The sequence below is a fragment of the Chiloscyllium punctatum genome, chromosome 7, assembly GCF_047496795.1.
Source record: "Chiloscyllium punctatum isolate Juve2018m chromosome 7, sChiPun1.3, whole genome shotgun sequence".
In the NCBI taxonomy this organism is placed as follows: domain Eukaryota; kingdom Metazoa; phylum Chordata; class Chondrichthyes; order Orectolobiformes; family Hemiscylliidae; genus Chiloscyllium; species Chiloscyllium punctatum.
The window spans coordinates 74384209-74409710 of NC_092745.1; the positions used below are offsets into that span (position 1 = coordinate 74384209).

The 25502-nt window shown below is 43.3% G+C and overlaps 1 protein-coding gene across 4 annotated transcripts in view; it reads left to right on the top strand.

Moving 5' to 3' along the window:
• Positions 1-25502, top strand: part of ror1 (receptor tyrosine kinase-like orphan receptor 1) — a 307932-nt gene that overhangs the window by 143313 nt on the left and 139117 nt on the right. The window lies entirely within an intron of this gene.

The following is a 25502-nucleotide window of genomic DNA, read 5'->3' on the forward strand; positions in this document are numbered from 1 at the left end:
GTGAATCCTTACAGGATTTAACAATAACTTAAACACGGAGTACATGCCTTGATAATTGAATGAAATGTTTTGAAGAAGTAGCCCAGAGGCAGTGATTTTAAGTGTCAGAACATGCATTATGCTGTCAACTGATGACATTTCCAAGTACACAGGTTAGTCAGTGTTATTGCTCTGCAATTTAGTTTAACTTTTTATAAAGAAAACTTACTTCATACTAACTCTGAAATATAAACATACATTGTCTCTTGTGCTTTAAAATGTGTGATTTGTATATGTTAATATAATTTATTTTAGAGTTGGATTTTGAACTGGTGACATGTGGGTTTTGGTCTATTTGGATGAACAGATTTAATAATTAATTTGGCCTTTCTGGAGCCAAGATTTTAAATGAGTGGTGCCAGTGGCCCTCCTGGAGTGATGATGTGAATTTGTTTGTATTGCAAGTGTTTTGCGATTGGAGAGAGGAAGCATCAAAAAGTTACAATTTGCTTTTGTTTTAGAAAAATCAAAAAGTGACATTCACTTAGGGAAAAAAATACATAGACTGGAAAGCTTTTGATTCAGTTTAAAGAAGATTTGACTGGGGCAGGGTGTAAGAACAGTTTTTCTTGGAGAAAGGAATTTGTTCATAACAGGTGAGAAATAGATTATCTCAGTGTGATGAGGGTTTTAGTTTGAAAACTCCAGACCAGAAGTGTTTGGTTAGAAATCTGAAAGCTTTATTTGAATCTAAGAAAGCTTAAACTCAGCTATGTGAATAATCAAGGAGAAAGCCCTGAAATTCAGGAACTGAAAGAAGTAATTACCTTAACTGATAGATGTGATAAAAAAGAAATGTCTTTCTGTAGTATTTGAATATTGCGATGATATTCGAAGAGATGGAAATTTATTTCGCTGTGTGTTTTGAATACTTTCAAGGTATGTGTTTTCACTAGAATCCCTACAGTGTGGAAGCAGGCCATTTGGCCCATTGAATCCACACTGCCCCTCTGAAGACTCTGTAACCTGCATTTCCCCATGGCTAACCCACCTAGCCAGCACATCCCTGGACACTATGGGCAATTTAGCATGACCAGTTCACCAAACCTGCACATCTTTGGACTTTGGGAGGAAATCAGAGGAAACCCTGGCAGACAGAGGGAGAATATGCAAACTCCACACAGATAGTCACCCAAGGCTGAAATCGAACCTGGGTCCCTAGTGCTGTGAGGCAGCAGTGCTAGCCACTGTGCCATCTGGTGGGTTTAACCTAGGAGTTGTGGTGCCTGGATAATTTGCTGCTGCAGGGTTTGGAGTAAGGGGATGGGATTGGGGTTTTGAGAGAGGGACTCAATTTGAGGGGAGATGATGAATAGGAGGGGAAATAATTCACTAGTGGGAATGATCTACAACCCCCTAATAGTCAACACAATGTAGAAAAATGTATACAAGGAGAAATATCGGGTGCTTGTGACAAAGGGTGGCAATAATTGTGGGTAATTTTAATCTACAAATAAACTTAAAGACTCAGATTAGAAATTTTGCTGAGGAGGTTAGCCTGGATAAATTGTTCATACACTGCTTTCCAGATAGTTTCCTGGAGCAGCACATTCTGAAACTGATCAGAGAGAAAGTTATATTCAACTTGGTATTGTGTAATGCAATAAGATTAATGACATCGAAGTTAAAGTACCACTAGGTAGCAGTGACCAACAATATGATTACATTTTACATCCAGTTTGAAAGAGAGAAGATTGGGTCTAAGTCTATTACTTTAAACTTAAATGAAGGCAACTAAATGAGTGTGGAAGTTGAGCTAACAGAGGTGAACTGCCATACTAAGTCAATAAATTTACGGTATGGTGGCTCAGTGGTTAGCACTGCTGCCTCACAGCGCCAGGGACCTGGGTTCAATCCCTGCCTTGGGCAACTGTCTGTGTGGAGTTTGCAAGTTCTCCCAGTGTCTATGTGTGTTTCCTCCGGGTGCTCCGGTTTCCTCCCACAATCCAAAGATGTGCAGGTTAGGTGAATTGGCCATGCTAAATTGTTAGGTGTATTAGTCAGGGGTAAATATGGGGAATGGGTCTGGGTGAGTTACTCTTTGGAGAGTCGGTGTGGACTTGTTGGGCTGAAGGGCCTGTTTCCATACTGTCAGGAATCTAATCTAATCAAATCGATAGAGACGCAGTAGCAGATATCTAGGCCATACTAAGGAATATTCAGGATAAGTATATTCCTACCATAGAGGAGAATTCTTAGGGGAATCCCTATCATCTGTAAAGAAGTTAGGGAAAGCATCTAACTTGGGATGTGAAAAGCACATAGCTGCACAAAGATGAGCAGCAGGTCAGATAATTGCCAGTATATAAAGAACAGCAGAGAATAACTAAAAGGTTAGAGTATGAGATGAAACTAGCTAGAAATGTAAAAGTGTACAGCAAGAATTTCTAAATGTATTCAAATAATTAAAATATGTAAGATGAGAGTTCATCCTTGTGAGAGTGAGGAGATAATAGTCATAAGAAAGAAATAGCAAGAAAAGTGAACAAATGTTTTGCTTTTATGTTCAGTGTAGTGGGTTCAAAAACATTCCGATAATATCCGGAAATTAGGACGTGAAAGGGAAAGAGTAATAATTGCTGATGTAAAGCCACTTCTTGTTTTGGACTGTGGACTAAAACATGGTAAAAAATACTGCTTTAAACTGAAAGATGGTTACAGTCTTAAAATGTGCTATTGGAACACATTGAGCTGTATGTACAATGTTGTCTTACTCACATGGAATGGGCAGGTGAGGGATGCTAGTTACAATAGCCTCATGTCCATGTACTCAGGATAGTTTTTCTGCAGTGACAATCCTTTGATTGGTTTTTCAATTGACCAGCTCTTGTGGGGTCAGAGGGGTTCAACATAGTAACAACCACTTGACTGGTTCCTGGGCAAGAGATTACAGGCCTAAATGTGAAGACAACAGAGTAGAAACATCTAGCCTGTGAAGAGAAAGCACTTTAATCACACTCTCCTCTTCCTAAAACCATAAGACATTGGAGCAGAAATTAGGCCATTCAACCCATCAAGTCTGCTCTACTATTCAATATGGCAGGTAAGTTTCTCAACCTTATTCTCCCACTTTCTCCCCATAACCCTTGATCCTGTTTGGAGAAGTAACAGAATATTCTCTGGCAGCCATTATTACTCATTATTTCACTGTAAACTGCCTTCTACAAATTCCCTCATTGAAAGGAAAGGGGGAAAATTACCATCAGTGACACTGATAGGCCAATCCTTAACCAATGAATGGGAATCTGAGAATCAGCGTTTCTGCAACATCTTGTCCTTATTGAAGAATTGAAAGAAATCAAAAGGAACAAAATGAAAACAACTCATTGACATCTGTGATCCAAACTAGTGCCAGAACTGCATCCCTGCCTTACCCTTCCCCACCATATTTGTGCCTTGTCTTACCTCTCAGAGTTTAAGGTTGCATCATAAGTTAACAACTCGCATTTCTTTCTTGCTATTGGCTAAAAGCAGTTTGGTTACAATAACTAGATATGTACTTGTTAATGGCGTACATAGTCTTTTAACTTGAATTAGATAGACATGTAAAATTGGACAATTTGTGGTTTAATCACATGTTCACATTTGTAACGACTCTAGGAATAGTGGAGCTTGGTTTCGAGTAGACTACCCCAGTGAATTGTCACTCAGGGTAAATGTTATTAATAAGTAAATTGATGGAGCTGATCCAACTCAGGGTCCAAACGGACTTTCGCCTAGGCTGTTAAAAGATATGGCTAATGAGGTAGAAGGTGAATTGATTTTATGGGCCAAATGCTGGCAAATGGGATGAGATTAATTTAGATATCTGATTGGCATGGACAATTTGGACCGACAGGTCTGTTTCCATGCTGCACATCTCTATAATGATAAGTACAGCAGATAATCTAATGGGCTAATGGGATTCTGGCCTCTATTATAAGACAAATTGAACATAAAAGTAAGAATGTTATGATTCAGGGCATATAAAGAGCATTGCCAAGCCCACATCTTGAATACCATGTGGAGTTTTGGTCTCCTTGTTTAAGGAAGGATGCAAATATATGAAAGGTGGTTCAGAAAGCAGGTTGTCTTGTGGACAAGCTGGGCTTGTTTTCACTGGAATTTAGAATATTGCGATGTGATTTAATTAAAATGTTGTAATATCCTGAATAATCTTTACAAAGCAGATGTGTAAAGTATGTTTCCTCTAGTTGGTCACTCTCAAATTAAGATTAGATTAGATTCCCTACAGTGTGGAAACAGGCTGTTCGGCCCAACCAGTCCACACCGACCCTCCGAAGAGTAACCCACCCAGACCCATTTCCCTCTGAATGATGCACCTAACACTATGGGCAATTTAGCATGGCCAATTCAACTGATCTGCAGTTCTTTGTGACTGTGGGAGGAAACTGGAACACCCGGAGGAAACACACGCAGACATGGGGAGAATGTGCAAACTCCACACAGCCAGTCGCCTGAGGTTGGAATTGAACCTGGGAACCCAGTACGGTGAGGTAGCAGTGCTAACCACTGAGCCACTGTGTGGCCCCAAAAGTGTGCTCTTTAAAGATTAGGTGTCACCCATTTAGGACAGAGATGAGATCAGTTGTTTTTAATTTGAGGGTTATGTGAGCTTGAAACTGTCTACCTCAGAAGACGGTGGTTGTGAGGGGTAGTGATTTTTTTTAAGGTAGAAGAAGACAGATTCTTGTTAGTCAAAGAAATCAAAGTTTATCAGAGGTAAATGAGAATGTGGAATTTGAAACAGAAATGGATTCGCCAAGGAATGGTGATCACTGCTCTCCTTCTGCTCCTATTTTGTCTGTTCATATGACTCCTGAATGTAACAGAATTCTGATGAGGATTTTGTAACTGAAATCCACTAAACTACATGAGTACATGAGGTTGTGAGATGTGTTGGGAACAGGAGACAAGGAGTATGTAATGCTTACACCCCCCTTATACCCTGCTCCATCCAAGCAGAAGGCACTTCCCCTCCAAGATTCCCTTTTCCTCATTTACAAATGGCTTTAATTCTTGGAAGTGATATGATTTTGTGTGTGTGTGTGTGTGTGTGTGTGTGTGGTGCAATAACTACTTGGAACCTTAAACAATGCCCATTCAATATGAGCGTCTAGTGCATCAGAGCTGTGTCTAGACCTGGCCTCAACTCAGTGTCATTGCAGAAGCACATTTCAACAGATTCTTCCTTCATCCAGCAGCACCATTAATAAATGTATAATCTTGTTCTGGAGCCTTGGTTAAGATAAGCCAACTCTTGTGTGATCTTCTGATCTGCATTTTCCGCTATCATGACAATGCATTCCTACCTTCTTGTTCAAGCAGTTCAACAATCTTTTGGATTCATGCCCAGTCTGGCTTTGTTTAAATCTAGGTTGAACCATTGATTTGAAATGTTTACAGTGAAAACAACCCTGTGTTTGCAATTAACTACAGTAATGAGGTTTGAGCTAGTCATTTGCTAATATGTAACAGTGTCTGTTAAATTTATTTCTCTTTGGCCAGATTTTGCTCATACCAGCCTAATGGTGTTAACTCTTAAGATGCTGACAGACTCCAGGAGGCATCCAGATTTTTGCGCCTAGTAGTTTTGTTTGTTTTCAGCATGAAGTGAAAACAAAGATTAATGATAAAGCTATTCCGGCATCAGGAATAGATTTGGAACTGCAGTATTAACATTGAACGACTGAAACAAATTCTAAAAGCATGATTAATTTCACAGAACTTTACAAATTAAACTGGTTGTTGTGTCTGTGTGACAGCCAGTCAGCCACAGTGTATATGATAGCCTGGTCCTGTCAGTTCTAGTTCATGTTCTTTCAATTAGTGCACATAACTGTTGCTGAAGTTAGTGGCAGCATTGAAATAACTCCACACAGGCCAGTATTCCATCACCAAGTCACCCTTTATTTACATGTGGGGAGTCCTTGACACTGATACAGCTCCTTCAGAGCCAGCTCTCAGAGTGAACAGAATGTCTGTCACTCCTGTTCTTATCTGTCAGCTAGGGCTCCCTGATTAGATTAGATTAACAGCCCCAATCAAGGAACTCATATTCTGAGGTCCACCTTAGCTGACCTCGTTCCAATCATTACAGGCACCATGAGTCATATGTGTACTTAGAAGAAAGCAGTAAGACAAATTCACATTCATGTGCCACGATATTTCCTGCCTCTTCACTGGCGCAGGAAATTGGTGCTGTTGACATCATCAAAGTGCTCTTGAAAGCACACTTACGAGCTTATGCTTTGTTACTGACAGGTAGATACCAGAGGAACACTCACTACCCTGCTTGGTAGTGTTTGGCACTTTGCTCAGCACTCTCTTGAGCGTCCCCTCAGTATACCTCCCCCGCAGTGCTCCGCTCCATGCTCCACTGGTTCTCTGCTCACAGGCCTACCTCATGGTCATCCTTCCAGCAATGAAGCATTATATTGACCAGGAGGGAAAATGGTGAGGGCGAGAGAACAGGCTGAACAATGTTGAGAGTGGACCTGTAAAACATTTCAGTCCCAGGATTTGATTTGAATTGGTGTAGTTGTTTGAAAATAAAGCCTTCTCTTTGTCTTATTCTTTGTACATAACCAGTTACATGTGACATTGCTAGCAGTGAAGTTCCTGTGCCTTTGCATTTGGTAGTGAATGCGTCCCCTACAGTTGTGGTGGCAGCAAACACGGCATCATTGTTCGACACACAGATGCAGTGTGCTAGTGAGTGATGTGGCTCTCGGGATCCTTACATACCCTGGCATATATTGTTAGTAAATCACACTTGAATAAGTTAGCACTGGCCTCTGTTGTAGCCCAGTGATAGTTTTATCAGATTATATTCCTGTGAAGCATCCACATTGTTTTCCAGTGTGGATGGGTGATATATAGACACAGTGTCTGTTGGTTTACATTCTGTGATATTAAGACAGCTCCATTCCCAACACTTGTCCGTCCTGGAGCACCAGAACGGACAGAGGTGAGGTGGGGATTCCTCAATTCTATCAGTCACCAATGAATGGAGTGGGCACCAACTCCCCAGTCAGGGCACATCTCGATGAAGTCAATGGCACAGCCTTCCTGCTCCAGTGGGTAGCAGGAGGTACATTGTGTACTGTATCAGTTTGCAGCACATGGTAGGATCCGAAACATTCATTCAATGAAGCCCCCTCATTTGATTTTAAAATTGTTCTTATTTCAAACCTCTGGGAATTGCGAGACATAGAGACGCTGTAAGATGGATGATCAAATGATTGGTGAAAGAGGTAGATTTTAAATTGTGTTTTAAAGCAGTGATTTGTGAGGGTGGGGAATGGGTTATGTGTGCTTCTCTTTTTCAAACTTCCATGCAGTTGATCATACCTCCCTACCATTCCTTTTGGAATCAATTACTACTTGTGTTTCATGTTGGGAGGCAATGATGTTTGGGAAGGGAAGAGGAGATTAAAGCCAACTCAGCTCGTAAACATATATAGTGGAGGTCAATATTAACACAAGAGATTCGTGATTTCCTATTCTGCCAAATATCATCTCCTTCATTTCCCATTGAGTGTTAATCAGTTGTTTGGCTGGGGGACGCTTCACAATAAAATATGTAGCCAATGTTTTTTGAATTATTCCCTAACCCTAGGCCAATGAAATGTCTTGATCACTCCTTAAAATGAGGTCAACCAGATCAGTGCAGATGAAGTTGGGAACCTTGTCTGTGGAACAAGGAGATGAGATTTATCTACTCCACTGCCTCCTTTCATGGCCAGCTGCTGGCCCCTCCCTCAGGAATACTCCTTCATAACTTTTCCCATTACTATAAAAGTTAGACATTTCCAGCTGAGAAGTTATTGCATATTTGGTTCCTCAACGTATTGCAGTACTTAGTCCTGGTCCAGTAACAAACCTTGAATATTGGCCAACTCTCAAAAGTAATTTATTGACACCAGCTCTGAAAAATGGCATCTTTAAATGCTCCATTATTCTCTTCCTAAGCGTACATAAATAAGCTAACAAAGTCCATATGGAAACCCTCTGATTGTGTCTTCATCTACTGGTTTCATTTGAAATTGCGTTTAAAGGAAATAAATATTTCTTTCTATTCGTAAAAATTTTAAATCAATTTTACAAGTTTTTAAAAAAATTTGTAAGATTAATCACAGGATTGACAATCGAGAATCAGTTTCATACATGATTATTGTTTTATCTCTGCATTATTCAGGTGTTCCCTTTCAGGTCATACAAAGTTACAGCATGGAAAGAGGCCATTTAGGCTGGATGATCCCAATTCCCAGCATTCTCAGGCACCAGTGCCTCTAGGGTTGAGGCAGTTTTGGTGGAATTTAATGTTGGCGACTGGAATAGATGTCAGTACAAGGAGACTGGAGTGGGCAACACATCACCAAAGCTGCTGTCAGAGAGGCATGGAGTTGTACAACATGGAAACAGACCCGTCGATCCAACTCATCCATGCTGACCAGATATCCTAAATTAATCTAGTCCCATTTGCCAGCACTTGGCCCATATCCCCCTCAACCTTTCTTATTCATATAACCATCCAGATGCCTTTTCAATGTTGTAATTGTACCAGGCTCCACCACTTCCTCTGGTAGCTCATTCCATACACGTACCACCCTCTATGTAAAAAAGTTGTCCCTTAGATGCCTTTCAGACCTTTCTCCTTTCCCCCTAAAACTTTTGCCCTCTAGGTTTGGACTTCCTTGACTGGGGGAAAAGATAGGCTATCCATGCCCCTCATGCTTTTATAAATTTCTATAGTATCACCCCTCAGCCTCCGACGCTCTAGGGAAAATAGCCCCAGCCTATTCAGCGTCTCCCTGGAGCTGAAATTTTCCAACCATGGAGACATGCTTATAAATCTTTTTTGACCCTTTTCAAGTTTCACAACATCCTTCCTATAGCAAGGTGACCAGAATTGAATGCAGTTATCCAAAAGTGGCCTAACCAATGTCCTCCACAGCCGCAACATGACCTCCCAACTCCTATACTTAATGTACTGACCAATTAAGACAAGCATTCCAAATGTCTTCTTCATTACCCTGTCTACCTGGGACTCCACTTTCAAGAGACTATGCTTCTCCATTCTGAGGTCCCTTGGTTCAGCAATACTCCACAGGACCTTGCCATTAAGTGTATATGGGCTGCCTTGATTTTCCCTATCAAATGTAGCACCTCACATTTCTCTAAATGAAACTCCATCTGCCACACCTCAGCCCACAATAAATTATTTTGGAGAGTTAGCCAAAATTCAAGATTTTTTGCAATAATTGCCGCAGGTGAAGTCATTCTGCCAGCCCCGGCTGAAATCAGACAACTCATTACACGCTGGGTGCATTTAAATGACTTTTTGTATGGCTGCTTTTGGAATGTGTGAAATGCAATATATGACTTGTGTGATTTATGGTGTTTTTGTGATTTGCTTGCTTCTACTTGAAGTTGTGACAACTTGTGGAAAAAGAAACCCTTTGAATTCTTTGTAACTGCATTGGTATTTCACCTGTTTCTTCTTTCACGTGTGCGGAATGAGCTGCCAGAGGAAGTGATGAGTTCGGGTACAGTTACAACATTTAAAAGACATTCGGGTAAGTACATGAATAGGGAAGTTTAGAGGGATGATGAAGGGCTTTTGCCCGAAGCAACGATTTTACTGCTCCTCGGATGCTGCCTGAACTGCTGTGCTCTTCCAGCATCACTCATCCAGAATCTGGTTTCCAGCATCTGCAGTCATTGTTTTTACCTGGGGGGATATGGGCCAAGTACAGGCAGGTGGGGCTTGTTTAGTTTGGGATTATGGTTGGCATGGACTGGTTGGACCGAAGGATCTGTTTCAGTGCTGTATGACTCTGATTCTGACCCTTACACTGACCCTGTGTGACGAGCTTGACTTGGGTTGTATTAACCAGGCACAAGCATGCATGCTGATACAGTACTCCCTACTTATTTGTCCTGTTTGCAACCACAGTGAAAGAAAACAAAAGCCTTTCATTTTATGTTTATATACTTGCAATTAGTTGTGCGGGTGTTGAGGCAGGTAAATGCATGCTCTCGCTGCAATGAGTAAATGTATGACACAGTGTGATATGGAGCTATAAATTCAAGAGAGTTTTCAGATCAGCCCTTGATCTCCATTGAAGTGCCTAGAACTGTAATTCTGCCTCCTCCCGCACTATCACAACTGACGGAATGCAATCCATGCAGTAGGGGTCTTGCAAAGAGCCTTATAACATGTCCTTTTGAGAAGATTCTCCATATTAACTGGGTCTTCATTGGGATCAAGGGCCCCAGGGAGTAGAAACGCCCTCCCTCAAAGAGTAGGCAGCTAATTAAAAACTGCTAGAGTATTGCAAGACTCACACTCACCTGTGAGTGAACAGTAACAAGCTTCAGTGAACATAGAGAGAGAGAGAGAGAGAGAGGATATCATCTCACAGAGTCAGGCTCCAGTTCCATATGATCTGATGGCACTCTTACATAGCCATTGAGCACATTTAAAAGGAGCTAGACTTTGAACAAAGTAAAAAGTAAAGTTATCGCTGTCCTACAGGACCATGGAGACAACTGGTGCTGGTTTAACCTGAGGGTCTCCATGCCTCAGGCAAGGGAGAGGTTGAGAAGGAGGATCCTTCATGGTAGTCTCAGACAGTGCAGGAATTAAACCCATGCTGTTAACATCACTCTGCATTGCAAATCAGCCGTCCAGCTAACTAAGCTAACCAGTGGTCAGTGATGGTAATGCCATTGAATGATACGGGTCAGTAGTTAGATTCTCTCATGTTGGAGATGGTCATTAATTGGTACTTGTGCAGCACGAATGTTACTTGCCACTTGTCAGCCCAAGCCTGGATTATTGTCCAGTTCTTGCTGCATTTGAACATGAGCTGTTTCAGTATTTGAGGATTTGCAAATGGCACTGAACATTGGGCAGTCATCGGCAAACATCCCCCTGACCTTCTGATAGAGGGGAGGTCAATGTGAAGCAGCTGAAGGTGGTTAGGCCTAGAATGCTATACTGAGGGTTCTTGTGGTGCAGTGTTAATGTCCCAACTCTGAGCCAGGAGGCCAGGGTTCAAAGTCCCACCTGCTCCAGAGGTGTGCTGTAAAATCTCGGAACAGGTTGTTTAAACATATTTAACAGTTTAAACTGAGCAATTCTTGCAGCAATGTCATTTGTGTCAGCTTTGGCCCCAACCAGTGGAAAGTTTTCACCTTATTCCCACTGATTCCAGGTTTTCCAGGACTCCTTGATGCCACACTCGGTCAGATTCAACCTTGATGCCAAGGGCTATCATTGTCACCTCACCTCTCTGTCCAATCAAGGCTGCAGTGGGGTCAGGAGTGGAGTAGCCCTAATGAAACCCAAAAACATGGCTTTGTTGGGTATTTAAGAGTCAACCTGCTGTGGGTCCAGAGTCCTATGTTAGGTCAGAACGCACAAAGATGACAGATTTACCTAACTAAAAGAAATTAGTGAACTAACTTACAAATGCCATGCTTTCTGTCACATAAATGTATTAATTAGCTTGAACTCATCATTCCTATAATTCTAGCCATTCATGCATTCTGAGATTCCTCCAGCCCACCATCAGCAGCTGTGTTTTCAGCTTTCTTGACCTCAGTTCTTGAATTCTCTCTCTAACCCCTTCAGTTTCTTCTCTCCCAAACTTTCTGACCCACTTTTACATCTATTTCTTCAGCTATGTTTTTAATCAGATCATCTTCCCTTCACTCTGAAGTACCTTAAAGGAACTGTTGTAATTTTATTTCCTTGGCCTCTCCTTCAAACTCAGCAATCAACAAAGCACAGGTTAAGTTCTCCTGCTTGAAGCTTACATGATTTTCTTAACCTCCTTGACTTGTGCTCTTTCCAGAGACATCTTTTGTAATTTATGATGTAATCTCCTGCTATTCTAATGCCCTTATTGTTTGACACTGATTTACAATCTATTTCTCACCACCCTCTGAGGTTTTGGGGAATTGAGGTGATGACAGAATAGAATCCCTACAGTGTGGAAACAGGCCCTTGGACCCAACAAGTCCACACCAACCTTCCGAAGAGCCATTCCCCTACCCTAATATCCTATATTTATTGCTGACTAATAAAAGCTAACCTACACATCCCTGAACACCATGAGCAATTTACCATGGCCAATTCACCAAACCTGCACGTCTTTGGATTGTGGGAGGAAACCGGAACACCCGGAGGAAACCCACGCATGAATTGAATTTGAATTGGACATTGAATCTTTCAAAGAGCTGTGCGCTTTATTGGATCATGGAGCAAAATTACAGAGAGTTGTGAACGCAGCCGAGTCCATCACGAAAACCAGCCTTTCTTCCATTGACTCCATCTATGTTTCCCTCTGCCTTGGGAAAGCAACCAACATAATCAAAGATCCTTCCCATCCCTCTGTTACACTCTCTTCCATACTGTTCAAACGGGCAAAGAAAGTTTAAAAACACCTACGAACAGATTCAAGTACAGCTTTTCCCTGCTGTTATTCCATTTATGAATGGATCTTTCTCTGCAGCTTCTCTGTAGCTGTTATACTATATTCTGCATTCTGTTCTATTACTCTGTTGTTCTTATATAAGGTATGCTTTTTTTAGTTAGCATGGGAAACAATACTTTTCACTGTATCTTGGTACACGTGACAATAATAAGTCAAATCAATTCAAGATTTCACCATCTTGAAAAACAATTGCAGGTTGGAAATGCTTCTGCACCCTGCCCCTGAAGCTACTGTCAGCATGAACAAAGGGCAGTGATGGATTCCTATGGCTACAGACCCAATTGAAGAGTTGTTGATTTTAAAACCATGAAATGTAGCCATAGCTATCAGACAGTTTGGAGGGAAAACTCCTCCATGTGGTGGCCAGTAGCCCACTGATCTGTGTAACTCCAAGAAGTAAGTTGGTGTGCATGTGGGGAATAGTGTACACTCCTTGTGAACCCCCAGACCAGCCACCCGTTTGCATCCAACGACCTACCGAACTGATAATGTTGGTAATGGGCTTTCATCCTCCCAAGAAGTTTGCTGAGGTCAGCAATGTGTCAGGCTGCTCACTCAACAGGCTCATTTTGGAATGTCCTCCTTGTCCCGCCTTGAAGTTTGGGTTAGCCTGTTTCCATGGGCATGGGCAATTCCATCCAGAAATTCCAGCACAGAAAGACCCAAGTTCCTGTTCCAATTTACTTTCATGCTTTTGTCTCCACAGTTTGCTCCTTGCTACTTGCTCTCATGTATGGTTACAGTGGACAGAATATGGTGCCCAAGTGACCAATCTTCAAGTGGAGCACAGGACAGTGAGTCTTGCTGAGAATTCTATCATGGAAGGCAACACATGTATAACCATCCTTGTCTTAACTCAAAATAGACATGCACAAAGTCCAGCCAAGGTTTCAGAACTATAATCAGAAATGGAAAATCTGTACAGTTCTTTCCTGGCCCCGTAACTGGAGGAAACATGGAGGGTTTGAACAATTGGATGACAGTGACCATGTGTTCTGGCTGCCCACAACAGACCCGTCTGTCACCTCTTACTGTTGCTGATATGCCAAACAAAAAGCCCCCTGATAGGGATAATGGGGTGATCGTGGGGGTGATCAGTGCTAAATTACAGCACTGAAACAGGCCGTTCACTGCAACTGGTCTATTCTACTGTTTATATTCACATGAACCATCTCTCACCCAACTCATACAGGGAAAAAGTGAGGACTGCAGATGCTGGAGATCAGAGCTGAAAAATGTGTTGCTGGAAAAGCACAGCAGGTCAGGCAGCATCCAAGGAGCAGGAGAATCGACGTTTCGGGTATAAGCCCTTCTTCAGGAATGAGGAAGGTGTGCCAAGCAGGCTAAGATAAAACATAGGGAGGAGGGTCTTGGGGGAGGGGCGTTGGGAATGCGATAGGTGGAAGGAGGTTAAGGTGAGGGTGATAAGGCAGAGAGGGGGTGGGGGTGGAGAGGTCGGAAAGAAGATTGCAGGTCAAGAAGGTGGTGCTGTGTCCGAGGGTTGGGACTGAGACAAGGTGGGGGGAGGGATAATGAGGAAGCTGGAGAAATCTGCATTCATCCCTTGTGATTGGAGGGTTCCTAGGCAGAAGATGAGGCGCTCTTCCTCCAGGTGTCATGTTGCCATGGTTTGGCGATGGAGGAGGCCAAAGATCTGCATGTCCTTGGCAGAGTGGGAGGGGGAGTTAAAATGTTCAGCCACGGGGCGGTTAGGTTGGTTGGTGCGGGTGTCCCAGAGGTGTTCTCTGAAACGTTCCGCAAGTAGGCAGCCTGTCTCCCCAATGTAAAGGAGGCCACATCGAGTGCAGCGGATGCAGTAAATGATGTGTGTGGAGGTGCAGGTGAATTTGTGATGGATATGGAAGGATCCCTTGGGGCCTTGGAGGGAAGGGAGGGGGGAGGTGTGGGCGCAAGTTTTGCATTTCTTGCAGTTGCAGGGGAAGGTGCCGGGAGTGGAGGTTGGGTCGGTGGGGGCTGTGGACCTGACGAGGGAGTCGCGGAGGGAGTGGTCTTTCCGGAACACTGATAGGGGAGGGGAGGGAAATATATCCTTGTTGGTGGGATCTGTTTGGAGGTGGCGGAAATGATGAAGGATGATACGATGCATCCGGAGGTTGGTGGGGTGGTAGGTGAGGACCAGTGGGGTTCTGTCCTGGTGGCGATTGGAGGGGCGGGGTTCAAGGATGGAGGAGCGGGAAGTGGAGGAGATGCGGTGGAGAGCATCGTCAACCATGTCTGAGGGGAAATTGTGGTCTTTGAAGAAGGAGGCCATCTGGGTTGTTCAGTATTCCCCTCAGATGTGGTTGACGATGCTCTCCACCGCATCTCCTCCACTTCCCGCTCCTCCACCCTTGAACCCCGCCCCTCCAGTCGCCACCAGGACAGAACCCCACTGGTCCTCACCTACCACCCCACCAACCTCCAGATCCATCGTATCATCCTTTGTCATTTCCGCCACCTCCAAACAGACCCCACCACCAAGGATATATTTCCCTCCCCTCCCCTATCAGTGTTCCGGAAAGACCACTCCCTCCGTGACTCCCTCGTCAGGTCCTTAGCTCTCACCAACCCAACCTCCACTCCCGGCACCTTCCCCTGCAACCGCAAGAAATGCAAAACTTGCGCCCACACCTCCCTCCTCACTTCCCTCCAAGGCCCCAAGGGATCCTTCCATATCCATCACAAATTCACCTGCACCTCCACACACATCATTTACTGCATCCGCTGCACTCGATGTGGCCTCCTTTACATTGGGGAGACAGGCTGCCTACTTGCGGAACGTTTCAGAGAACACCCTTGGGACACCTGCACCAACCAACCTAACCGCCCCGTGGTTGAACACTTTAACTCCCCCTCCCACTCTGCCAAGGACATGCAGGTCTTTGGCCTCCTCCATCGCCAAACCATGGCAACCCGATGCCTGGAGGAAGAGCGCCTCATCTTCCGCCTAGGAACCTTCCAACCACAAGGGATGAATGCAGATTTCTCCAGCTTCCTCACTTCCACCTTCCCCCCCGCCCCCTCCCCACCCCCACCACCTTATCTCAGTCCCAACCCTCGGATTCAGCACCGCCTTCTTAAGCTGCAATCTTCTTCCCGACCTCTCCGCCCCCGCCCCCTCTCCGACCTATCACCCTCACCTCCTTCCACCTATCGCATTCCCTACCCCCCTACCCCAAGTCCCTCCTCCCTACTTTTTATCTTAGCCTGCTTGGCACACTTTCCTCATTCCTGAAGAAGGGCTTATGCTCGAAATGTCGATTCTTCTTCTCCTTTAATGCTGCCTGACCTGCTGCACTTTTCCAGCAACACATTTTTCAGCTCATACAGGGAAAAACCTGTAAAAATAAAAGTAATACTGGTAAATATACTGGTTATAATGGAGCTTCAATTTGAAGTGTACAAGACTAGATTGTCTCATTTGCCAGTTTTATTGACTTTCCCTTCAGTCAGCATATTCCTTCTACTATTTCAGCTGAAATTTTCTCCTCAACGTGTTTTTCTAGTTTCACCTTAAATTCTTCGATGCCAATTGTTTGTAGAAGCAACTTCTGCATTCTATCTATTTCCGAGCTAAAGTAGGTTTTCCTGAATTTTCATTTGGACTTATTCATTTTCATTGTTTTTCTCTGAATACTTCACATTCGCATAAAAGGCAACTTCCATGAGCTGTACTGTAAGACAATTTAAACTTGAAAATAAAAGTCCACAATAATTAACTTTATGCAGTTTGGTGCTTTTTAATAACTTTCACCTCCCAAGAAAAAAGCCTTTTGGTGAGTCACAGGCAAGACACAGTCCAGTTAAACTATTGCAGGGCCGCAAGAATGCAGCTTGCATTATTTTTCACTGCAATCAGTCTCCTGCCACGTGCTTCAAGAGGCAAAAGAATTGTATTTTATGGGGTTTGGTAGGAATGCAAATGATTTGAGAGTCAGGGACCCTTGGAAACATTTACATTTTTGGACTCTCTCATTAGAGAGCGCTGACGAACATGGAATTCTCTGAGCTGATCAAGGACGTCAGCGTGGAATTTCAAAGGCAACTTGAGTTCCATTTTTAGAAAATGTTGTCTATGGGCTTTCAGAAAACACTTGAAAGGGTTTCACAAAATTGGTCAAAAGTGAATGTGCAAGGAATTGAAGCTAATTTTGTCGTTTGCATGCTGTAATTAATTGGGAGGTAAGAGGCAGAGGAGGATAGGTTAAAAATTAGTGCCTCGATTTCCAAGATGTGGCCGTTGTTTCCCAGGAAGATACTGGGGCTTCATCTTTTCACTTTTGGAAATAAGAATGACTTGGATGAAGGAAAGCAGAGTTGTATTTTTGAGTTTATAGTTGGCATTAAGGAGGGAAAATAAATGCTAAGAACAGGAAGCCACCAAGAGACAGAAGAAATATCATGCTTTCATTCACCTCTGTCTCACTGATACCAAGGCAGCAGAAAAAGGCACAGGAAAAGCTTTTGCTGCAGAATAATGTATAATTTTGTTTATATTTGCAAGGAAAGGTGATCAGACTCCTGATTCTAGGTTCCATACTATATAATCCTGACATTGGACTGTACTGTTTTTATGAGGGACAGGTTTTGCCTGAGTATAGCATTTTGTTCATACCTACAACTATGCATTTTTGACTGCCTGTTGGAACAATAAATCCAGAATGTTGGTGTTGCAGTTTCTTCACATTGTGAGGAAACTGCAACACCAATGGAAGTAAGAGAGGGAGCTACATAGTTGGAAACAGGTTGTAAAAAGCTCCAGGAAGCTCAAACGATAATTACTGTGCCATGTGTTACCCTAACTGTTCTCGATCCTCAGACCAACGGAAGCAGATTGTTTTTTAGTTCCACGGGTGTGAATTTCAATCTACTCCTTGGTATTATGACCCCCAGAACTATATGCTTCTCCTTACTGTCATATATTTCATCAAGTTATTGGACTATAGCCTGAAGTTGTTTCTGCTTATAAATTGTGCATGGGCATCTCAATGATGATGCAGTTAGATGCAATGATGTTCAAAAAGGCCAATGCTGGCTAAAGATCTAACCTCTAAGGGTGCTGTGGGAGCTTAGCACCAGCACTTCCACACCTGTGAAGTGTATTTAGAAATGAATGCAGTGAGACATTGAATAGTTGACGTGGGTCAGGGCTAGGAAGGGTTTCCAAGCTCTGCAGGCATTCCTGATTTGTTGAATCGTACTGGTCAATCAGACTGGGCAGCACCTTCACCATGTTGGTGCACATGCTGAGGTGGAAACTGGATAAAGGGTGGAGACATGGCCCTCGTTATAGTGGTGCAACATGGCTCACTGTGTGGAGAAGTGCGCTCAGCTCTGTAGGGAATGCCAGCCACGAATCTTCCGAGAGCTCCGAGCCACTTTCGCTCCTTGTGTTCCCAAATGGAGGTCATTTCCACATGGAGTCCTGAGCTGCTGCTGCTGGGATGTTGATTGCTGTGGCTGTCTTCCAGTGAAGGTGCACTCAGGAGGAGTGGGGCTGACCCCAAGCCAGGAGCAGCAGCACACTGACGTGGAGAATGATGAGGAGCTCAGGAAGAGGTCACTGCCGAAGGACCCCTGAGGGTGTGTGGGGTCTGCTGGAGGCCCACAAGTTTCTTAGTCTTGACTCAATTTCCTGGGGATGAGTGCAATGTACGTTTTTGGAATTAGAATAAGATTTAGGATCCTAAAGTGTGGAAACAGGCCCTCAGGCCCAACATTAAGGAGAATCCAAAGGGTTTTTACAAATATATTAAGGATAAAAGGGTAACTAGGGAGAGAATAGGGCCCCTCAAAGATCAACAAGGCGGCCTTTGTGTGGAGCCACAGAAAATGGTGGAGATACTAAATAAATATTTTGCATCAGTATTTACTGTGGAAAAGGATATGGAAGATATAGACTGTAGGGAAATAGATGGTGACATCTTGCAAAATGTCCAAATTACAGAGGAGGAAGTGCTGGATGTTTTGAAACGGTTAAAGGTGGATAAATCCTCAGGACCTGATCAGGTGTACCTGAGGACTCTGTGGGAAGCTAGGGAAGTGATTGCTGGGCCTCTTGCTGAGATATTTGTATCATCGATCATCACAGGTGAGGTGCCGGAAGACTGGAGGTTGGCAAACGTGGTGCCACTGTTTAAGAAGGCCAGTAAAGACAAGCCAGGGAACTCTAGGTCAGTGAGCCTGATGTCAGTGGTGGGCAAGTTGTTGGAGGGAATCCTGAGGGACAGGACGTACATGTATTTGGAAAGGCAAGGACTGATTCGGGATAGTCAACATGGCTTTGTGCGTGGGAAATCATGTCTCACAAACTTGATTGAGTTTTTTGAAGAAGTAACAAAGATGATTGATGAGGACAGAGCAGTAGATGTGATCCATATGGACTTCAGTAAGGCGTTCGACAAGGTTCCCCATGGGAGACTGATTAGCAAGGTTAGATCTCATGGAATACAGGGAGAACTAACTATTTGGATACAGAACTGGCTTCAAGGTAGAAGACAGAGGCTAGTGGTGGAGGGTTGTTTTTCAGACTGGAGGTCTGTGATCAGTGGAGTGCCACAAGGATCGGTGCTGGGTCCTCTACTTTTTGTCATTTACATAAATAATTTGGATGCGAGCATAAGAGGTACAGTTAGTAATCATGATTTGGAGATGCCGGTGTTGGACTGGGGTGTACAAAGTTAAAAAATCACACAACACCAGGTTATAGTCCAACAGGTTTAATTGGAAGCACACTAGCCTTTGGAGCGGCGCTCCTTCATCAGGTGATTATCACCTGGTATTGTGTGATTTTTAACTTTGTACAGTTAGTAAGTTTGCAGATGACACCAAAATTGGAGGTGTAATGGACAGCGAAGAGGGTTACCTCAGATTACAACAGGATCTGGACCAGATGGGCCAATGGGCTGAGAAGTGGCAGATGGAGTTTAATTCAGATAAATGCGAGGTGCTGCATTTTGGGAAAGAAAATCTTAGCAGCACTTATACACGTAATGGTAAGGTCCTAGGGAGTGTTGCTGAACAAAGAGACCTTGGAGTGCACGTTCATAGCTCCTTGAAAGTGGAGTCGCAGGTAGATAGGATAGTGAAGAAGGCGTTTGGTATGCTTTCCTTTAGTGGTCAGAGTATTGAGTACAGGAGAAAGGGAGGATGCAGATGCTGGGGATCAGAGCTTAAAAATGTGTTGCTGGAAAAGCACAGCAGGTCAGGCAGCATCAAAGAAGAAGGAGAATCGACATTTTGGGCATAACAAAACGTCGATTCTCCTTCTCCTTTGATGCTGCCTGACCTGCTGCGCTTTTCTAGCAACACATTTTTAAGCTATTGAGTACAAGAGTTGGGAGGTCATGTTGTGGCTGTATAGGATATTGGTTAGGCCACTGTTGGAATATTGCGTGCAATTCTGGTCTCCTTCCTATCGGATAGATGTTGTGAAACTTGAAAGGGTTCAGAAAAGATTTACGAGGATGTTGCCAGGGTTGTAGGATCTGAGCGACAGGGAGAGACTGACAGGCTAGGACTGTTTTCCCTGGAGCGTCGGAGGCTGAGGGGTGACCTTATAGAGGTTTACAAAATTATGAGGGGCATGGATAGGATAAATAGACAAAGTCTTTTCCTTGGGGTGGGGGAGTCCACAACTACAGGTTTAGGGTAAGGGGGGAAAGATATAAAAGAAACATATGGAGCAACTTTTTCACACAGAGGGTGGTACACGTATGGAATGAGCTGCCAGAGGATGTGGTGGAGGCTGGTACAATTGAAACATTTAAGAGGCATTTGGATGGGTATATGAATAGGAAGGGTTTGGAGGGATATGGGCCAGGTGCTGGCAGGTGGGACTAGATTGGGTTGGGATATCTGGTCGGCATGGACGGGTTGGAGCGAAGGGCCTGTTTCCATGCTATACATTTCTATGACTCTATGACTCTAAGTCCACACCAACCTTCCAGAGAGTAACCCACGCAGACCCATTCCCTATCCTATATTTGCCCCTGACTAATGCATCTAACCTACACATCCTCATGGGCAATTTAATTTGGCCAATTGACATAACCCACACGTCCTTGGATTGTGGTAGGAAACTGAGGCTGACTTGTTGTGAGATGTTGTAACAAGAATGGTGCCAGACATGGCATGGGCCCAGAGGCTGTGGGAACGGGAGGCCACCCTCTCCCAGCCACTTTGGAGGTGACAGCTCCTTTTAATTTCTTTGTGACTCCCTCCTTTCAGGGAATGATGGGGTAACCCATATGGGATTTCTGAGCTGTGCAGCCACAAGTCCATCAGGACTGAGACCGATGTGATCTGAGCAAGATCCTGGGTGGGGGTCATTTTGCTCCCCAGTGAGAAGCTCAGCGTAGTAGGATTTAGAAACATTGCTGGCTTCCTCTCCATGCAGCCTGCTATCCACTATACACACTGGCATTGAGAGAGCCGCATCACAATGCGGAGGGATTCATCAACAAGAAGAGATTCCTTCTGATGAATGTCCAGTTCAGTGGTGATCAATCTTACCCCATCCTGGAGATGTGTGTTGGATCAGCCGCCATAACAGGGGCCCTCTCCTGTATGAGGTGTGCTCGAGGGCCCAGGTGCCTTACAGCATTGGTTATGGGAGGGCAAGAGTTACCCACCACGGCTATGGCTTATTGTCACCATTGTGCAGCCCCTGAATCAACATGGAGCACAGGGTTAATGCCTTGACCCGGGGGCATGGTGGAGCAGACGATTGGGATGCTGGAAGTGCAGTCCCGCTGCTTGGACCTGTCTAGGGTGACCCTGCAGACTGTGCTGTAATGTCCTGGTGTGTTGTGCTGGATGCTGAGGAGCTGGGGAAATGGGAGCACTCTCCCCAGGAGGAGGAAGAAGCTGCTCTGGTTCCTGACCAGGCAGGACCCCATTGACAGCCACGTCCATTAGGTGAGAACTGGGGACAGCAACTCATCCTGGAATGGAACATTGGTCAGCTTTTCAGAATTTGTCTTGTATAATGGAGGGGGGGGGGGGGGGGGCGAACTTGGTTGTATTGGTTTTGTTTGTGTTCTCTTTAACTACTTGTCAATAAATGCTTGTTTTTATGTTTGTCTGTATGTGATGTTCCCCTCCTGGACAATGAAAGCATGTGTCTCCAGTGGGTATGAAGGGCAGTCACTTACACAGAGTGTTCGGACAAGATGGACTGTCCATGGAAAAGTGAGATGTGTGTTGGTTAAACAGTGACCAGGATGAGGGAATAGTGTTTTGGATCGAGCTGAGCTTGGAGGAGATGGAACCCTTGTGGGGAGTGTGAGCCTGGCAAACCATTTGTGCTGCTCACAAAACAAAGCTGTTCACTGTACTTAGGTACATGCGACTACAATAAATTAAATCAAATCAAAGGAGTGTAGTGTTGCATTTTAAACTTTATTTCCTTATTTTTCCACATTGTACCTAAGGTTTTGTCTCTAGGTATCTTTGTACCTAAGATGGCACTGGGAATGGAGACATTCTACACTGTCCACCGTACTCCTGTAGCCCTGTACTTGGGTACACGTGACAATAAAATCTAATTCTGATATGTGCAAGGGAGTGTCAGCTATACCAGCTCTGTGCTGTGCACAGCATGGCTTGGTGGTCACAGTGCAATTTCCTTGATTAGCAATGCTGTTCTGGCTCCCAGCGGCCTGTCAATGATAGCACAGGAGAAGGGATGAAAGTCTTTTGGTGCTAAGTTGTTCCGGCAACGATGCTGAAAAGATGGAGCCAGAATCAGACCCCATAGGGGATAGAGTTGGTGTTAATGAAGTGAGTTTACTAAGTTATAGCGAGAAACCCTGCTTGGTCTTGTGGCAAAAAAACCCTCCAAAAAACTTAACACAACTCTTAATAAGTTTAAACCTCAGCCCGTAATCCTTTTTCAAATTGCAGCCTCACATCAAAGAATAACCAAAACCAGAACAGTGCTTGTTCTGGGACATTTAATTACTGCTTGATGACTGTGTCGCTGCATGTGTACAGTTCCTATGTCACGTGCCTAAGAACGTGTCACACATTCTAAGGAATTGTAGGCCTAAATTACAAAAGCTACTTTCTGCAGATTTAGAACCTGATACTGAAACAAATCAAGAATATCAAGATAAATCCAGTTATTATAATCCGGGTATCACTGACAAGCACAATTTAACTTCATAAATGGGAGGATATGGTTTCCTTCATCATATTTACTGAGCCACACCAAGAAATCAGATCCAGTTATTCATCCTTCCTGTGTTAAAATTTCTGATGTGAGCATTAAATAAGGTTACCCAGGGTAATTGAAGGGCACATAAAAGACACTGAAATGATGGATCAAGTTTCCAAAAAGCTTAACCGCCTTTGGACTACAGTGGTTCATGTCATTAGTAGCACTGCTCTGCCATAACCTTATCACCCCTCTTTCATAATGTGAAGCATTTTTATTGCCTGTTTAATGGTGCCTTTAATATCTAAACATGAAGAAGGTAACTACACCTCCGTAAAATTTAGTTTTAAAGAATCTGACTGCTTTAATTTTACCCTGGAATAACATGAGAAACTAGTTTAGACATTAACATTTTTTTGAGAAACTGGCATTATTCAAAACATTGCCTTGATCCTTTTCAGTATTTTAGACGAATGCTTTTTGGGGTTTTCAATAGTGAATGTTGATGATATTTTAGCAGAATGGGAGAAGGGACTTTTCAGACAAGTTAAAATGAAACAGATTCTCTTTTCCACCAAGCATAGATCATGGGATGTTGCAATTGAGATGTTTTAAAATAATAAAGAGGTGGGGTGGAGTAGATAGAGAGTATTTTGAGAGATTGAAGGGATTAGAATGAGGAGACAATGACATAAAGTTAAATGCAAAACATTTAGCTCAAGGAAGTCAGAGAAACCTTTTTCGTGGCTTGAAACCTTGAAGGCTGTGAAACACAACCATTGTTGCAGAGACCATGTCAACATGTAAAATGAGGTCAAATAAGTGGTTAAAGGAAGGGGGATAAAGGGATATAAAACAGGCTATGCAAATGAGATTCAGGCTGTTCCTTATGTGAAGGTTAAGCAGCAACAGAAACTGGCTTCGACCTCTTTCTTGAATCCAGATTTTCTGTAATTTAGTGTGGAGATGCTGAAACTTTCCGCTCAATGGAACAGACTTCTCTAAAAACTTCTCTAGATTTCTTTAAAGCCAACTGAATATAGAAACTGCTGGGAGAAGATTGAAAAGGAAATTGGCTCATTGTTTGAAAAACACTGAGTCAGTGATATTAAATAAAGACACTCATCCTCTGGCATGCACAAAGTTCACTAGACCACAGACTCACAAGGACATAGCCTTCATTTTCTTTTTTTCTACCATGGTGTTATATTATTCCTGGGGATAAAGGGGCTACAGATTGGTGCAATGTATCAGCCAGATCCACTTGACTTCAAAATGAGTGGTGAAGGTCTGAAAAGACCCAGAGATAGGTCCATGGCTCATTGTCTGCTGATGCTTCACCCTGAGTTGTTTCCTTAGTAGTTCATGATTTTTCCCAGTGATAGTTTTCCATTACCTTTCACTCTCAGGTACAGGTCAAGTTGGCAGGCCCCAAGCCTATCTCAGCTGAAACAAGAATTCAGCCGTGTTGTTGGCATTATTTTAAACTGCAAATGCTACACGAGCAAACCAACTGAGCTAACTGGTCCCTATGATGGACATTCCAGTTTGAGCAAGAAGGGATGTTCTGGTGGGGCCAGGGATAGTTTAGTTAGAGTACAAAAGCAATTAATGTATTGTTATTCTATTCATACTACTCTGTCAATGACTAACTAATGGAAAAAATATTAAGGGGCATATTTGAGGATAAATTCCAAAGAGATGTAAAGGTCTTGTGCTCTGATAATTACCTTAATAAAGATTTGAAAGTGTAAAGGGCAGAGAACAGGGAGAACTGTGTCTGTATGTCTATGACCCAAGGAGAGAGGAGACATTGCTGGATATGGTTCTTGGGAATCAGCTGGGTCAAGTCCTTGCAAGAATATTTGGGTGATCATGATCCCAGTATTATAAAATTTATGGAAAAGGGAAAGGAGCAACGTGGAGGATAGCCAGTTTCAGTAGGATAACAACAGGTTTGTCCCAAGTCAATTCAAATCAAACATTGATAATCAAGCAATCTTTTAAAGAGAGATGCTTCAAGTAGATAATCAAAGTGCATTTAGATGAGGTGAGGGGAGGTAAGGCATTTAAATCCATAGCTTGTTGGATGGGGTAAGAATGGAGAGCAAGTTGCAACTGAAACAGAGTATATCCGATAAGTGTCTGGTAATAATATGAGTGAGAACCTGCCAGAATCTAGGAACTGCGGGGAGAAGTTAGAAAAGACGTGAGAGTTGAAAAGAGAGAAAGAACGTGAGAAGAGATTGGAAATAAACATAAAAAAGAATTCAAACATCTTCTATTGGCTCATAACTAGTAACAGGATCCAAAAAGCCAGTCACGGGCCAGAAAGAGAATATATGCATCAAGACACAGCTGAGGTACTATAGTGTGTGTCGTGTCGGTCTTTACCAAAGGTGAAGATACTACCAGGTCATAGTGAAAAAATAGGTATTTAAGAGACTGAATGGCTAAATATTGACAAACCTGAATTATTAGAAAGGGTGGGCATACTTAGAATGAATAAGTGACCAAACTTGAATCAATTGGTCCTGTGAGTGAAGCCCCAAGGGTGGAAGTTGTGCAGGTATTGACAGGGATCTTCCTACTATCCACACATAGTGGGATTGCTGCCTGCATGTGCAGTGCCAATGTTTCAAAATACTGTAACAATAAACCCAGCGACTACAGGTTAGTCAGTTTAACCTCAGTAGAGGGAAAGTTTTAGGAAGAGTAATCTGGGATAAAATTAACCACCTTTTAGAAAAGAGTGCGTTAATTAAAAAAACCCAGCATGGATTTACTCAAGGAGA